This window comes from Brassica napus, chromosome A4 (assembly GCF_020379485.1).
Source record: "Brassica napus cultivar Da-Ae chromosome A4, Da-Ae, whole genome shotgun sequence".
NCBI classification, from domain to species: Eukaryota; Viridiplantae; Streptophyta; class Magnoliopsida; order Brassicales; family Brassicaceae; genus Brassica; species Brassica napus.
This window is the reverse complement of record NC_063437.1, coordinates 8,259,401-8,277,190: the sequence shown is the minus strand read 5'-3', so window position 1 is coordinate 8,277,190 and position 17,790 is coordinate 8,259,401. Positions and strand designations below refer to the sequence as shown.

At 39.4% G+C, this 17,790-nt stretch overlaps 1 long non-coding RNA gene across 1 annotated transcript; it reads right to left on the bottom strand.

Moving 5' to 3' along the window:
* Nucleotides 1-12,661: 12,661 nt before the first annotated feature.
* LOC125607879 lies at nt 12,662-16,186 on the bottom strand. The gene is made up of 2 exons (XR_007338920.1): nt 13,167-16,186; nt 12,662-13,059 (listed from the first exon to the last, which is right to left on the bottom strand). It is a non-coding gene; the product is annotated as an uncharacterized LOC125607879 (long non-coding RNA).
* Nucleotides 16,187-17,790: the final 1,604 nt, after the last annotated feature.

The following is a 17,790-nucleotide window of genomic DNA, read 5'->3' as shown; positions in this document are numbered from 1 at the left end:
GCCTATTATCATCTGTTGTAAAATTTTTTTTTCTCGTTTCGGCTCCTTCAAGCCTTTGAACTTGTCTCTGTTGTTGTTTAAGTACTCGGAAGGTTTCCTTTGCTTTTATAAAAACTTTGAATGATTACCAAGTGTTTTTCTTTTAAGTATGTTACGGATAACCGCTAACATCTTAGTCGATTATGAAATTATTCGTTGCTCGTTAACTCAATCCCACTATTCTTTCTTGCGATAAGTCGGGAATGAATTAAGACAAGAATTTTTTTGATAAGTTTCCGAGGGAAAGGTATCTGAATGCTACGCAGTAATCGAGAAAATTTGGTCGGCCAACTCATTATTTTTCGATTTGCGATAAGATCCGAAATTCCACTTCGTGAATTTGGTCAATGATTTACATCATCGGTGACTCTGTTTTTCCCTTCGTTCGATATCTGATCAGGATACGTTCGATTAATTTGGGCGAGTGCTCGTGCGCCGCTTTTCGAGTTAAGGGGCTGGCATCGTTTGCTCGTGAGAGGAACGAGATGAGTAAAACTCTTTTTGTTTTGGGTTGTTGGGGCTGGACCCCGTAGAGGGGATGCCTACGTACCTCCGAAGAGGATCAAGCCTTTCGTAGTTCGTTTTAGTCCGAGTAAAAGTGACTTGGTAGTCATTTACTTGGGCGAGTAGAAGTGACCGTAGGGTGCATCTGCTCGGTTTTTTTTTTTTTTTTTTTTTTTTTTTTTGCTGGTGATGTAGATCATTTTACTCGCTTTTAAAAGTTGCTCACTTTATGAGTAAAAACGGCGAAGATGCATGGAGTTCCAAGCTCGTGGGACTGCCTCTCCGCGGGAAGTCTCGAGTCGGTATACTCCTGGTTTGACGACTCGAGTGATCTTATATGGTCCTTCCCAATTCGCGCCGAGTTTTCCAGCGTTGGGCTCTTTGGTGTTCTCGAAGACTTTTCTCATAACCAGATCACCGAGCTCGAGAGGACGCGAGCGGACCTTCTTGTTGTAATAGCTCTCGATTTGGTTTTGGTAATTCTGGATCCGAAGTAAGGCTTGGTCGCGCTTCTCTTCTAGCCCATTGAGGGCATCTAGCAGCATCTCTTGGTTAAGCTCAACGTGCTGAGGCATCTTAGACCGGTGGAGACTCGTTACATTGACCTCGGCCGGAGCCATCGCCTCCATCCCGTAAGCGAGTGAGAAGGGAGTAGATTTTGTTGCTCCTCGGGGGGTTGTCCGATGCGACCAGAGCACGCCGTCGAGTTCATCGGCCCAATGTCCCTTTTTGAGATCGAGGCGCTTCTTGATTCCGTCGATGATAATCTTATTCGAGGATTCTGCTTGTCCGTTTCCTTGAGGATACCTCGGCGTTGAAGGGCTTAGGCGGATGTTCCACTTGTTGCAGAAATCTTTAAAATTTCCGGCCATAAACTGTGATCCGTTGTCCGTCACGATCTCGTATGGTAGGCCGTGGCGACAGATAATGTTCTTCCAAACGAAGCCGCGAACCTCCTTCTCTGTAACCTGCGCGAAGGCTTCTGCTTCAATCCATTTGGTGAAATAGTCGGTCAATACCAGCACGAAGCGACGTTGGCGAGAATTCGGCATTGGTCCGATGATATCCATCCCCCATCGCATAAATGGGTAAGGTGCTGCGGAATTTCGCAGTAGCTCGGTTGGGCTGTGGATACTCGGAGCGTGTCGTTGGCATTTGTCGCATCGCCGGGCATATGCTTCGCAGTCGGTATTCATAGTTGGCCAGAAGAATCCCAAGTTCCGAATTTTCAAGGCTAGTGACCGACCTCCAGAGTGGTTTCCACCCGCTCCTTCGTGAGTTTCTGCCATTACTAACTGTGTTTGCTCGGCGAAAATGCATTTGAGGAGAACCTTGTTAGCTGTTACCCGGTGGAGTTCTTCTTCCATGACGACGTAGTGCGCGCTGCGTCGCTTTAGTCGTCTTGCGGCCCATTTATCAGTGGGAAGCGTGCCCTTGGTGAGATACTGAATGAATTCAGTCCTCCAATCTGGTATCAGTTGATTTTGTTCTGTCATCTCGGAGTCGTCGTTGGTCTCAGATAAGGACGTTGTTTCGGATTCAGTGGTGACGAAGTTAGCCGATTCCGTTGAGATGTCGATACTTGGTTTCTCGATTCGATGGATTGGAATAGTCCTTTTGACTTGATCGCGGAGCTTGCTTCCGAGTGCTGCTAATGCATCGGCACATACATTTTCTCCGCGGGGAACCTTTGTGAGCTCGAAGAATTCGAACTCTTTAGCTAACGACTGTACGACTCGGAGGTAAGCATCCATTCTATCGTTGCGCGCATCGTAATCACCGCTGAACTGACTGGCGACGAGCTGCGAGTCGCAGTATGCACTGAGCCGCTTAGCCTTGACTGCTTTGGCGAGGCGAAGGCCGGCGATGAGTGACTCATACTCCGCCTCGTTGTTTGACGCTGGGAAACCGAAACTGAACGACTGTCGAATGAGTTCTCCTGACGGAGATTGAAGTTGAACTCCTGCTCCAGAGCCTTTGTTTGTCGAGGAACCGTCGAATCCGAAGTTTCCAAATCCTGAGCGAGTTCCGGAGATAACTCCACGAGGAAATCGGCGAGGACTTGGGCCTTAGCGGCGGTTCTACACTTGTAGGTGATGTCGAGCTCTCCGAGTTCGATCGCCCACTTGGTAAGGCGGCCAGCTCTGTTAGTGTTCTGCAAGACAGTTCTGAGCGGCTGGTCGGTGAGAACTTCTACCGAGTGTGACTGAAAATAGGGGCGGAGTTTCCTTGCTGATTCGACGACGGCCAGGGCCATCTTTTCAAGTGTCGAGTACCGGGTCTCTGGTCCGGTCATCCTTCTACTCATGTAGAAAACAGGTCGTTGTTCTCCTCGGTCTTCCTTGATTAGTACGCTGCTGACTGCGGCAGACGAGACCGCAATGTAGAGAGATAAAACGTCGCCTATGTCTGGCTTAGCCAGGATAGGAGGCGTCGTAAGGTAATGTTTGAGCTGATTAAAAGCCTCCTCACATTTATCGTCCCAAATGAATTTCTTGTTTCCTCGGAGGAGATCGTAGAATGGGAGGCATTTATCGGTGGATCGGGAGATGAAACGATTAAGTGCTGCGATTCGGCCTGTTAGTCGCTGGACTTCTCGGCAGTTTCTCGGACTGGGGAGATCAAGGACAGCTGATATTTGCTTCGGGTTTGCTTCGATTCCCCGCTGCGTCACTATGTAGCCAAGGAATTCTCCGGATGATACCCCGAAGGTGCATTTGGCCGGGTTTAGCTTCATCTTGTACGCGTTTAGGATGTCGAAACACTCCCTTAAATGTGCCAGGTGGTCGTTTGCTCGGACTGATTTGACGAGCATGTCATCGATGTAGACTTCCATCGTTGTACCGAGCTGTTTAGCGAACATGCGGTTGACAAGTCGCTGGTACGTCGCACCGGCGTTCTTCAGCCCGAAGGGCATTACTTTGTAGCAGTAAGTTCCTCGATCCGTTATGAACGACGTCTTCTCTCGATCGTCGGGATGCATCATGATCTGGTTGTATCCCGAGAAAGCGTCCATAAACGTGAGCATTTCATTGCCGGCAGTTGATTCGACAAGTCTGTCGATGTTCGGAAGTGGGTAGCTGTCTTTTGGGCAGGCTTTGTTGAGGTCAGTAAACTTCCGGGTAGCTGTCTTGACAACCACCGGGTTAGCGAGCCATTCCGGGTAACAAACTTCTGCTATCGAGCCCGCGCTTAGTAAGCGCTCGACTTCCTCGACAACTGCTTTGGATCTTTCGGGACCCAACTTTCGTCTCTTCTGTCGGATGGGCTTAATATTTGGGTCTACGTTTAGCTCGTGAGTCCTGATGGACTGGTCGATTCCCTGCATGTCAGTCATCGACCAGGCAAAGGTAGACAAGTTTTGCTTCAGGAAATCCGTGATATCGCGCTGCATCTCGTCCGATAGATAAGCGCCTACTCGTAGCACTTTACTTGGATCCGATTCGTCGACTGGGACTTCGAGCACCTCTTCTTTTTGTGGGCAGATCTTGCTTACAGGAGGGGAGATCGAGTTGACTAGCGACTGAGATCGCTGCAGTTTGACCGTGGCAATTAAGAGATCTCGCGCGGCCCGTTGATCTCCTCTCACTGTCTTAATCGTACCATCCATTCCCGGAAATTTGACGCACTGATGGTACGTTGATGCGATCGCTCGCATGGAGTATAACCATGGAGTGCCTAGTATCACGTGGTAGGGAGCCTTGGTGCTGACTACCGAAAACTTGACCATCCGAGCTACTCCCTCAGCTTGTACCGAGAGACGGATAGTTCCCATGATCACTTCAGAGGAGCCGTTAAAGCCGGTGAGAGTCCTGGAAGACGGTTTCACGTCTTTTAAATCGATTCCCATTTTTACGAGAGTTTCGCGAAAAATGATATCGACCGAGCTGCCAGTATCGATCAGCACTTTGGTGACGTCGTACTTATCGATAGCCAAAACGACGAGAAGAGGGTCGTTATGAGGAAAGTTTACTCCGAGAAGGTCTTCGGTTGAGAAGGAGATTGGAGGATCAGCTGGGGACTTCTGCGGCCAGCGCTGCGAGGTGTCCACCATTCGTCGGTGATCTTTGACCGCTCGTACGGAGTCCCCGCAAGGTGGAGATCCTCCCATAATCACGTTGATCCGCGGCCTGACACTTGATTGCTTCCTGGTGAGAAGAGCTCGGAGGTCTTCGCTTTCTTTCGGCGACTCGGCTTTTTTGTGGTCTAGCTTTGCACGCAGATCACTGACTCGCGCGTTAAGCTGATCTCGTAGATCGACGATAGGATTACCGCCAGTAGTTGCCAGTGAAGATCCTGGGCTCAGCAAATGCTTAGTTCTTTTAGCGTTGAGCTCGACTCGGAGATCGGAAGATCCGGGAGTCTTGTCATTCGTCGACGTGGTCTTTCGTTTGAGGAGTACACGTAAGTCCAACGGGTCGAGGGCTTCCTCGAGATCACTCTCTTCGTCTGATGAGGACTCCGGTTGGGCGCGAATAACTTCAATCCTTTGTCTGGCTGCTGGCGGATCTTCGTCAGCTGAGGCGTCACCATCGTCGTCTGGATGTGGGATTTGCTCGGCGACCTTTGGCTTTTGGTCGTCTTGACGCGGTTTTGCTTGATTTTTTCGCTGATTTTTCCTGTCCTTGTTTCTGCTCCAACTGTTCTCGCTTTTTGGCTTCGGAGGAGGAATCTTAATTTCACCGCTTTCGAGTGAGGAGAGGAATTGCGCAAAAAGTGTTTTGCACTCTGAAGTGTCGTGACCTTTTACACCGTGGAGTATGCACGATTTAGTAAGCCCTGGTGGGGTCCGGGAAGATCCCGCTGCCGAATCGACCTGGGCGACCGTGGCTGGCGCTGTTGCTCGGGGGGATTCGCTTGGAGGATCGGTTTCCCGATGAAAGGTGTTCCACTTCTTCCCGTTTTCGTCGACGACGTAAAGGAGACCGTTCTTACGGTTGTTTTTATCGCTTGGAGCATGCTGACGAGGTTCGACGTGAGCTGTGGCGGCGTTTTTAGGCGCCGATTGCTTCGCCGAGTTGTGCTTGCTCAAGATGGCTTTAGTGTCTTCTTCCATACGAATGAAGTTGTGAGAACGAGCAACGGCATCTTGCAACGTCGTGGCGGTGCATCGATAGAGATCTTCTCGGAACTTACATTCCACAAGGAGATTGTTCCTCAAGGCATCGACGGCGATGTGGTCTGGGATATTGATTCTTGACACGACCGACTTAAAACGTTCCATGTAATCACGAAGATTCTGGTCCTTCGTTTGCTTGAGGTTCCAGAGAGTCGAAGCCGTTGCTTCACGCTTGGTGAACATGATGTAAGTCTTGAGGAAAGCCGAGGAGAGCTCTTTGAAGCTTCTAATTAAATTCTCTTCGAGTCCCGAGAACCAGGTTAAGGCTTGCTCGTTGAGTGCTTCAATGAAAAGTTGGCAGTATCCCGCGTCTCTTTCGTCGGGGGCAAGTCTGGCCCTCGCTACCGCAATATTAAAAGCTGTCAAATGCTCGACGGGATCTCCTCCTGGTTTGTATTCTGGAAGACGCAACTTGTCCATCTTTCGGAGTTTAACCTCCGTCAGTTCCTCGGTGAAAGGAGTACGCGATGTTGATGCGATGACACTGTCAATCTCGGGTACTGCGCTCGTTGCTTGGTGGATCCTCGAACTCATTTGTTGGAAATTTAGTTTAAGCTCGGCGATTTCTCGGACAGTCGATGGATCTGACGCTGTAGGAAAAACGTCGGCGGCTAGGGTTTCCGCGAGTTGGAGAGTAGGATCGACTGGGTTCGTCGTTCGTCCTTCTGCCGGAGTAGGGGGGTTTGTATTGAAAATGTGACGACGAAGCGGTTGTGAGTTACCGGTGGAGGCGCTAAGAGCAGCGACAATGGCGGCGAGCTGATCATTCGTCGTCTTCTGAACTTCTTCTTGATGAGCAAGTCGGGCTATGACTGAACTTATGAACTCCGACGAGAGGAGGGGAGGAGGCGTGAGTGCCGGCTCCTCTCCGGAGGTATCAGGGTTCGTACCTCCGGTGGTCATATCGGTCTAGAAACACTAGGTCTGTTCTGCCCCACGGTGGGCGCCAATTGTTTAAGGTGAGTTTGGTCTCGGGTGAAGTAAACAATACTAGAAATGGGTCGAACAGAGGCGTTTATTAGATTTCGAGATGATGTTACAAAGGTGGAGAAAGTAAAAGCAAGCCGGAGCTCGTGAGAGCTTAAACCGGAAAAGTACAAATAGCAGAGAGATGATTGTATGGATGATAAACCCTAATCTCGCCGCTAAGTTTGTGTAGCTAAGTGTCGATGCCTTTCTCCTTTGCTTTCCTCTCCTTTTATACTCTGTTCGATTACCTTAACCTAATCTCCTTTTACCGATTGGGCCTTGTCGGCCCTTCGGGCCTGATTAGGAGATGCTCGCTCTGAGCCGCTTAGTCGATTGGTCCCGCTCCGTTTGCTCTCCGCTTCGACTAACAGCATTTCCTGGCTAAGCCGATACCCCGAGAATCGGCTTCCGAGCCGAGGTTGACTCGATCTGCTGGATTGGGCCCTTTGTTCGATGGGCTTTGTGGATGGGTTAAATCCATCCCCAACAGTTAAGTTGTTGAGTGAATGGATTTGGTTGCTAAACTAGGATATTACATATACAGTTTCTTTAAGGTTGATGTTGATTTGAGTGGCTGCAACATTGTAGAGGTGATGATACTGAGTTTTTAAATCATGTGAGTCTCTGCTGTTTTCAAACTTCTTTCAGAAAGAATACTCTTGTTTTGCTTGACGACAAGCAAAATGGTAAGTATGGGGGAGTTGATATACCATGGATTTTATCCATTATTAGCCATGGTATATAAGTAGTTTAGGATATAGTTATTATGTTTTAGAGTCTATTTAGTATGTTTTCAGGTTCATGAGTGTTTTGGAATAAAGTGATGATTTTTGAGACCCGACCTGGCCATCGAGCAGACAAGAGGTCGACGATCAGAGATAAAAATCGATCGATGCACACACTGTGCCATCGATCGACGGCGAAGCCAGAAAGGCCCGAATTGGTTCCAGCTGACTTTAAGCCCAAGTCAACACCAAATTACAAGATTACTCTTGACGAGTTTTAACCTAATAATTATGTGCTTTGTCAATTGTGGAGGTAAAGTATGCTTTCTTGTTTTCTAGTTTTCATACTTAGAGTTTTAGGTTTGGAGAGAAGATCCAAGATTCATTCAGAGATTTGTATTGGAGCTCCAGTTTTCTTACTCTCATATATTCTATGCAGTTTTTTTTATCTCTTGTTATGAATTGCTTTGTTATGTCTGAGTAATTCACTTGTTAGATTTAGGGTTCAAATATGTTATGAGGGATTAGCCCAAATATAGAATTGTTATGTTGTGATATTCATCAATAGGATTGTGCTTATTGCTTGTTCTAGAGTAGCTAACTAGAACTTTGATCTAGGTTGATAGGTTTAGGCATTAGGTTAACTTATTTACTTGAATAATCCTTATTGAGCTGGATCTGTTAGAAACAAACGAGAGTTGATCTAGCAAATCTAGCGAACATAGTTCAACCTGTCCGTAAAGCTTGCTAGGAAAAAACATCGATCGATTGTCGTATAGATAAACCGATTGACTTTCTGAAGGGCGCATCGATCAACAACCGCGAGGGAAAATATCGATGCTTTCTCGGATCAACAAACGACATCTGAGATCTTGAGATTCTAGACAATATATAATCTAGTAAGACGAGAGTTGATAGATTATTGCTAAGTTGAGTTCTATAATATCATGCATGCAACATTAGCCTCTATATGATTACAATCCTAATTATGTGAATAGAAACTCTAGGTCTAACACTTTCTTAATATTATCTCCAACCTCAATCAACCGAACAAGTATCTTGTTCAAACTTGATATTTAAGATTAATCATACTGAACCTAGCTTAATCGCTGTTGATTAGAATTTATCGTTTGCCTTAGCTCTTTGTGGATTTGATCCCTAAGTACTGCATCCCTAAGTACTGCAATTGAACCTTTTATTTGAGAGAATAAATTACTCCTTAGGACAATTTGGGTGACATCAAATATAAAGAACTTTAAAAAAAAAAAACAATAATAAAAATCTCATTTTAGTGTTGAAAAGCTGTGTCTTCTCATAAAAATAACATAGATTACTTTTCTTTCCATCTTTGCAACTATTGGATTTTTTTTTTAAGTAACTAAAATATTTCAGTAAGTGCCTTTTTATAATTATTAGTTTTTAAAGTTGTGTCTTCTCATTATAAAAGATTTATTGATAATAAGAATCTCATTTAATGTTGAAAGGTTGTGTATGTTCATTAAAAACTGAGATTAGTTTTATTTTTTATAACATGCAACTATTAGAAAAGTTTTAAAAAGTAGTTAAAATCTCAATAAATGTTTTCTACAATTATTAGTATTAAGAGTTGTGTTTCTCGATATAAGGACAACTTATTTTTAAAAATTAATAATAAAAACCTCATTTTAGTGTCAATAGGTTGTGTCTTTTCATTAAAAAAAACTGGTATTATCTTTGTTTCTCCAACATGCAACCATTGGAAAAAAAAAAATTTGTTGAAATGTTAAATTTATATATCAAATGTTTAAAATGCTGAAATCTTTAAATTGGTACTGCAGTTGCAGAACTTTTAATTATTTCCCAGCCATCTTTGCATCAGAAGGCTATTGAACTCAGGGTTCCTAGTCTGGAGGGATGAGATTCTGTTTCGTATTGTTCTGTCCAGCGATCGCACAAGTTGAGCAGGGGAGTTCCAACATTGGAAAAGTTTTTACAAAGTAGTTAACATACTCCAACAAATGTTTTTATTACAATTATCAATACCATTAAAAGAGGATCATTCACTTAATAAAAATTACATTTTCTCAAAAATACTCTTATTTTTACAAAGGATTAATCAAATTCACTAATGACATTTAAGTCTTTTGTTTTTGGGCCTACAAATACACCTAAATAGATCTATTAATAATAGATCTATATATATTTAAAAGATATATTAACTTTAAATTTAATATAAGTATATATATATATATATATATTATGAACTATAAATAAATTGACAAACATGAAAATATCATTTTCTTAAATATATGTATCAATATTCAAAATAGATCATTTGAATATTATACAGATTTTCAATATAAACCAAATCATATATCCTACACCATATATCATATACATATTTGAATATCATTTTTCATGTATAATGTCATTTTATATATAATATTAATATGACAATTACGAGTGTTCAAGAATATTTTAAAAATTATATTAAAATAAATTTTTTAATCTAAAATAAAAACACAAACTTATAGTAGGTTATTAATAACGAAAATAAACTAAATTTGTCATATCAATAAGTTTTTTTTATTATCATTTTTATATGGATATTATAATAAAATTTCATCAAATTCTAAGGAATCACTAACTTATGTAATATTAAAAAAATATGAGTAATTTAATAATTTTTTTTAAAAAAACTATCATATATTTTGTATTTTATTGGATCAATGGTATTAGATTGAAGGTTAATAGTGAGTTTTTTTGGTTTTTACCGAGTTATTTTTAATTAACAAATTTTTCATTAAATCTGAACTGGATTATATACAATGTATCGGGTCTATAGGTTCAACCATGAATCTAGGTCGGATATGAAAACAAATCTTAAAACTCAAATATTGTTATAGAACAACTATCATATTTCAAAAAAATTCTATAGTTTGAAAAGAAAAAAAAACAAATGATAAAAACCTAAAAACTCAAGTTCGGAACAAAAATAATGGTAGTTTGTAATCTGTTTTTGATCAATAAATGGAAAAAAAAATCAAAACCGCGGTTTTTTAAGCGCAGGTCAAAATCTAGTTAGTTTTTAAAATTTTGTCTTCTCATTTTAAAACACAAATTATTTTTAATAACTGTTAATGTATTTCAATAAGTATTCCTTCTATAATTATGTATCTTTTCAGATGTAATAGAGTGGTTTTGTAATTATATGTCTATGCACAATATTACATTCCTACAATGTTTATTATATTACATCTGTTTTTTTTAAATTAAAATTGTGTCTTCTCATTTTATCAATGATGATGCTTTTATACATTCCTACAATGTTTGTTATATTACATCCGTTTCTCTCATGAGATGATGCAGGTGATGTGAAGAAACTATCTTGTCCATTTTCTTGTAAAAAAGTGAATGGAGAATTGTTAACAACATTAATATTCTTTTATTGTTTCTCTGGTAAGTGTTCTTCGACAAAAGTCAGTTGACTTACTTTAACTTTACAAGATTTCGGTGTGTGTATGTGAACGTGTACATACTATGAACATTTGAGTGTTTCTTATCTTCAAATCTTCTACTTCTGGTTTTTGATTGCACATGGATTTTCCATCACCACTTTTAAGTCAATTTCTAGATATAATAATTGTTTTTTTGAACTTTAGATATACATGATTTCTTCCAAATTGGTATAGGTGTATATTTTTTTCTATGTTTTACCTATATGCTATTTATGATTGATGATTACATGTGTTGTATTTTCTAAAATTGTACTTTTAGTTTAATATTGTTGATTGTGCAACAAGAGCTATTAACCTGAATTAAAAAGAACAAGTTTAAACCACAAGATGTTGATATCATAAATTTTTCAAGTTTGATCACCGAGGCTTGAATTCGTTGAATATTTGTCTAAGTTTTGTTTACTATTTACCAAACAAAATGTAACCAATTATAAATAAAATTAAATAGAAATATGATCCATTTAAACAAATTATGAGTGAAGAAAAAAAAATTAATGCAGATTATCTGTTGATTTGAGGTAGATGCTAAACCTCTACTTGACAAAGAGTGTTTCGGAAACGAAAAGTAAAATGGAGCTCGAAAAAAGGGAACAAGAGCTTGGCTCCCTACATCTCATGGAGCAATCCAGTATAGACCCGTTATAAAACATGGAAATTTTCTAACTTTATTTAATTGAGATAGTATGTAAAAGACCATAAAACCGTAGGAAAGTTGAGTTATTTATGAGATATACCTAATTGTACCGAATTTAAACTGCGACCCAATTCAAACCTAAACCGGAAATCATTTTTAAACCGAAGAAAGCCCAGACCGATTCCACCCAGACCTAATTAATGAAACCCTAATTTCGGATTTAACAAAATCAAACCATTGAAGAAAAAATTATCTTGTTCCTGTACCCTTTCGAAATCGGTCCTCGAAATCTCCTTTCTTTCCTTTCTTGGTTGCTTTGTGTGTGTGAATCGATAGAGTGAAAAGAAATGATGGAGACGCCGGAAGAGGGGCTGCAAGGGGGACCAACAACGGCGACGGAGACAGATAAGATCCTCTCGGAGCCGATAAGTGTCCTCGTCGAAGCTGCAGTGGCATTTACATCTAGGGAGGAGAATGACGGTGAGGATGATGTCCCTGAGGATAAAGGTTGGGAAAGTGTAGTGGAAGGATATAAGGATGGGGAGAAGGAGGAGGAGTAGGACAACGACGACGACTAGGTAACAATTTAGGAGAATTCCCAATTTAGGATTGTATTTTGAAATTCTTTGGATTTTGAATCGTAGGTTTTGTTTGAATTTGCAATGTTTTGGTGAAGGAAGGAAGGAGAAAATCATGTGTAGAACTAGAAATAGGAATTATGGTAATGATGTGTAGAACTAGGAATTATGGTATAACTATAGTATAGTAGTACCACTCGGTGAAACATTGAGAAATTAGTAAAATTAGTAATATGTAGGTATACTAAGGAATACTATACTAATTTTGGGAAAACTATTTGGTATTACTGGTATAACTGACGTAGAAGTAAATGTAACTTGCAGGAATTTGAGCCCATCGAAGCAATCAAAGAAGTGTGGTTCATTGTCGATAGTGTTCTCATTCGTTTGTGAAGGAATGGCAGAAGGGATCAAAGAGAAAGAGAAGAAAGGAACCCGGAGTTGTTTTGTTGATGTTTCATGGGAACTGTTTCATGTCGGATTATTTTGCAAAACTATGTTTTTCGGTTTGTAGAAATTTGAAACTATCATTTTCTGGATGTTACAATTTCATTTTCGGGATGTTGCAATTTCATGAGATCATGTTGCAATTTCAATTTCATGTTATCGTCAACCATAAAATAAATAAATGAAAGTTTGGAGTTTTACAAGTCTTAGACAAACCACAAAATAAAGACTTGTAAGCCGATCCGCCGAAACAAAGAAACGGAAAACAGACAGTAAAAGACCAACCAGAAATGAGGAAAAGACCAACAATCCAAAACACTTAAACATAGAATTCTTCAAACTTTCTAACAATCTCATCGTCATTATCGTCATCCACTGTCTCTTTGTTCTCCAAATTGCTTTTCATTTCTGAGATGGTTTTAATTAATTGCTCAATCACTCTGGTCTTCTGCCTGATCTCATCCCGAGCTTCAATCAAAGCTCTTCTTTGCCATTTCGTACCTTCCTCTTCATCAAGCAAAGAGAAGTAATTGCATTCATCTCCAAGCTGCCACAAGGTCCAAATTTGTTTTTAAATATATATTCAACATCTAAAGTTCAATTATCATATCATATCTCATACCCTAAAATGCGGACAGCTATAAAATCGTTGACCTTAGTTTTTGTCAGTCCAAGCTTGCATTATATTCGCCGGTAAGCCACAAAAACACAATCTCCAACCATAATTCCGTCTCCTCGTTGACGATCCCGAACCCACGTCCATCTTCGATTTTTCCACCTTCACATTTTCCATCTTCACTTTTTCAATCTGAGAAGAGAAGAAAAGATATAGAGAGATCAAACTATTCTGAGAGAGAGAGAGAGAGAGAGAGAGAGAGAGAGAGAGAGAGAGAGAGAGAGAGAGAGAGAGAGAGAGAGAGAGAGAGAGAAAGGAATAGAGAGAATTGAAATAGATAATTGGAAGAGGAAGAGGGAAGGTGTTGTTTCAGATGTAATAGAAGAGAGAGATAATTGGTGTTGGTAAATGGAAGATTCAGGAAATATACCGGTTTGACTCTTGAAATGAAGGAAGAGAAAATGGATAAGAAAAAGTTAGAGGATGTTGTGTGGTTGAGATGAGAGAGAGAGAGAGAGAGAGAGAGAGAGAGAGAGAGAGAGAGAGAGAGAGAGAGAGAGAGAGAGAGAGAGAGAGAGAGAGAGAGAGAGAGAGAGAGAGAGAGAGAGAGAGAGAGAGTTTATGAGGAGAGGGAGATGGATAAGAAAAAGTGAAGGTTCCAACTGAGATGAGAAATTTCTTTCGTTCTTTTTTTATTGTTTAGGGGCCAAAATTGTTTTTCATTTCCCTCCTAAGATTTGTTCTTAGTTATACAGAAGATAGTAGTGTTACGAAATTTGGTCATAGTTTTACTTTTGGTGGTTTCTAATTTATTTAGTGTTATTAAATTTTTAACTTATTTTTTTAGTTTTACTTTTGAGTTTAGTACTTCAAAATGTAATTTATATTGTTTTGTACAATAATGTAGGTTTAATACATATAACTCTAAAATTTCCTTTGTAAGAAGTTCTTCATTGAGAAAGTGTGATTGATATTACAAGGTTTTATAATGCATATATTACGAGTTTCCAAAATTTTGCAACATTTGTCATGTTTGTAAGAATTATAAGTTAGAGTATAGAAATTAAATGGAAAACTATGATAACCGAGTTTTGATATAGATAATACTAATGTCATTACAAAACAAAGGAACAAAACAAAGTAGATAACCAAGTTTTACTCAGTTTTTTCCAAAGCATACAACACAAAATAAACAGACAATAGAGCTAAAATGCATTACTCCTAATTCATCCAAATAACTAACTTTTCATTCTTTTCCTTCCCTTCTGTGTGATGCGATCTGGAGGCATGATCTTCACCTCCTTGATCTGATCCGGTACATTAAAAGAAGACATGTCGGACACAACATAAAGTTTCCTGGAATACGCCAAAGCCTACAGTTCCGTTCAGTAGTATTTTGAACACAGCTCACAGATATTAAGGCGGCTTCCATCAACATTCTTAGTGAAATATATGTAAGCTGCCAGTCCGTGCAGACAAGAAAACTTTTCATAATCCCACACCATGCAAGTACAAGATTTTCCAACCAAGGTTGCCCAAAACATCTTTTCTGCAGTGTCAGTGATCTCGTACTTAAGCTCATAACTATCAAACTCCCACACAGATAGCTGTTGTGCAACAACCATACATCGTGCAAGTAGTTCTCAACCAGAGGCACCAGTCTTGTATCGATTGATCTAGAAACATCATCCTTCCGTTGATTGAACCAATCAGAGAATTTCCTAATGATACAATCAAACATTGGTATTAAGGCCCACCTCGTTGCCTCTTTAAAAACGTTCTTCATTTATTCCACATTGTTGCATGTATCCAAGTTTTACCTCTCACGTGCACCCTTGCCCATTTGTCCTTTTCAGTATGTTTCTCCCCATACTTGTACGCAGCAGGATATCTTATCTTAAATGAGTCATAAGCAGAGTTGAACTAGTCACCCACCATGTAATATCTGCCAAACTCCATAAATCTATGCCCGACTATATTCTTGTTGACGTTACAAGCATGCCATTTCACATTTTCCATCAAATGCCATAAACAATGCCACGGTGATCATGTGGAAACACATTTCCTATAACGAGGATCAGGCTCTGATTTCTTTCACTCATGATAACCAGTTCAGAAAAGTCTGGTATAACACTTTTAAGCATCTCGAAAAACCAAGTCGAACTAACAAGATTCTCACCATCTAGTACTGCAAATGCAAGTGGATAACTGTGACCATTAGGATCTTGAGCTTTCGCGAAGACTAGAACACCACCATATATGTTCTTCAGCCATGTCGCATCCACAGCTATCACTTTCCACATAACTGCGATCTCGTTGTTGTTCCGAGTTAGACAGTTATACTACAATTATCAAGAACAAATTGAATTAGGTTTAAGGTGCGCAAGATTGATCTAGGTCTAATTCTACTGCCTATACACTCTCATTCCACCACTGAAATGCATTATATACCAGTTTTCTTTACAAATCAACCCCTAAACAAAACAAGGCCGTTGTGCATTTCAATTGCAAATCCATTACAACCTACTTCCCAAAGAAACCTCAAAACGGAGACCACAAGCTACTTCTGATTGGTGTACGCTGACAGACGGTGGTGATGGAGAAGCTGCGGGAGAAAGGAGTGGAGGTTCAGGAGGAGAAGCTGGGCTGCGGGAGAGCTTCCAGAGCCGAGGGAGTGGAGGTGAGCAGGGAAAGTGGAGGTGAGCAGGGAAAGTGGAGCTGGGAACGAAGAACTGCGGTTACGCTCCTTTTTTTTTGCCAGGTTTTTTTTTTATGGATAAAGTCAAAACCGATTTTTAATCAAACCTTAAACCAATCCAACCAAACCGAAAATTCAATTTATGTTTTATCTAACTTTTATTTATTAAATAAGAGGGTAATTTCTTCAATCACCACTTCATTAAATAATTGGGGGTATAGGAGATTTCAGGAGGGCATAGGCGATTGCTCCATGAGATCAAGCGGCAGGCAAGCCATTGTTCCGAGAAAATGATAGAAAGAAAAAGATTCTTCTTGCTATCCTCTTGCGTCCTCTTGGCGTCTTTCTCAGATATGGTTGCCGGGTAAATACGTAGAGTTTTTAGTTTTCTTTGATCGACTCACATGTAGTTTCGTTTTCACATTTATATATTTCACAGAAATTAAAATTTGGAATAATTTTATATTTTGTTGCTAGGTTGAGTTTTGGATATGTTTGGTTTTGACGCTGCTTGGGTATCTTCATGGGATCCTCTACGCCCTTTATGTCCTTACCAAATGATCATTTCTCCTGCCTATCACGGACTGCTTTCTCCTGAACTGGAACACGCGACCTTTATACTCCATCCGTTTTTGAACAAGTGTCACTTTGACAGTTTTCACACAGAATAAGAAAATAACTGAAATATATGTAAGTTGTTATTAATTACATCTTTTGACCAATAGTATTTGAGATAAATAAAATTATTTATAAAACCAATACAGTTTGCAATTAATTTTCAGCTGAAAGTAAGTATAATTTACATTGTAATTGTAAAGTGACGTTTTTTGTGTAACAAAAAAAAAACTAGAATAACACTTATTATGAAATAGAGAGAGTATTTTTTAATTCGTATGGTTGCTAAGTCAGTCTCTTCCCAAAACTTGGTTTAGCATTTAGAGAGACAGAATGGAACGCTTTTAATAGAACTTTAAAAAGTGTTTGTATTATAACTTGTTTGATAGCAACTATCAGAGAGTGATTTTTTCTAAACCTGAACAGATTTAGCAACTACACGAGATAGAAAAGTGCTAAGAACATGTTAATTGCATGTCTCTTAGGTTAGGTCTCTTAGTATAATATAAGATACGGTCTCTTAGCTTTTAACTAAAAAAGCTAAGAGACGTCTCTTATATCTCTTATTTAAGAGATGTCTCTTAGCTTTTTTAGTTAAAAGTTAAGAAACCGTATCTTATATTATGCTAAAAGACTCAACTTAAGAGACCTGCAATAAACATGTTCTTAGGTTCAGAAGCGACTCTGGACTTTAACTATAATGGGAGCACAAACTAAAGAAAATAAATTACTGGATGCATTAAATGAAGTTTTCATAGTTATCTAATTAATTTATGTAATTTTACTGGCAAAAGTATATAAAAAAAATTAATGGGTGCATGTGCACCAGTGCTCTTTTACTAAGTTCACCCTTAATAAGGGTTTAGTTTATTTGGTTCAGTTAGTTTCCCTAAAATTTCTTAGTCAAAACTTCAAACATTGGTCGGGATTGAGTCTGCATTAATAGTTGATTTGTTGGTCAAAACTGAAAATGTTGGGCCTAGGTTGGGCTTGCTATAATAGTTTGTTACTTTTGACCTGTGATCATATAAATAATTGTTTTCACTTTAAAAATTTCTTTGTACTAATGGTATAATATATATATTTGCAACAATTTTAATATAACATTTTAAAACATAACAATTTTATTTATTACTTTTAATAATTATATTTTGTGCTTTTAATCGTCTATTATATCACAGTGTATCATATAAACAAATCCAATATTTATAACTAATTGGACTTATATTATGAAAGCATTATACTAATAATATATGAATAAATTACTTTATATTTTATTTGTATGTTATATAAATTGATTATGATGTGTGATTTTTTTATTATTATTTATCACTAATAAATATTAAAAA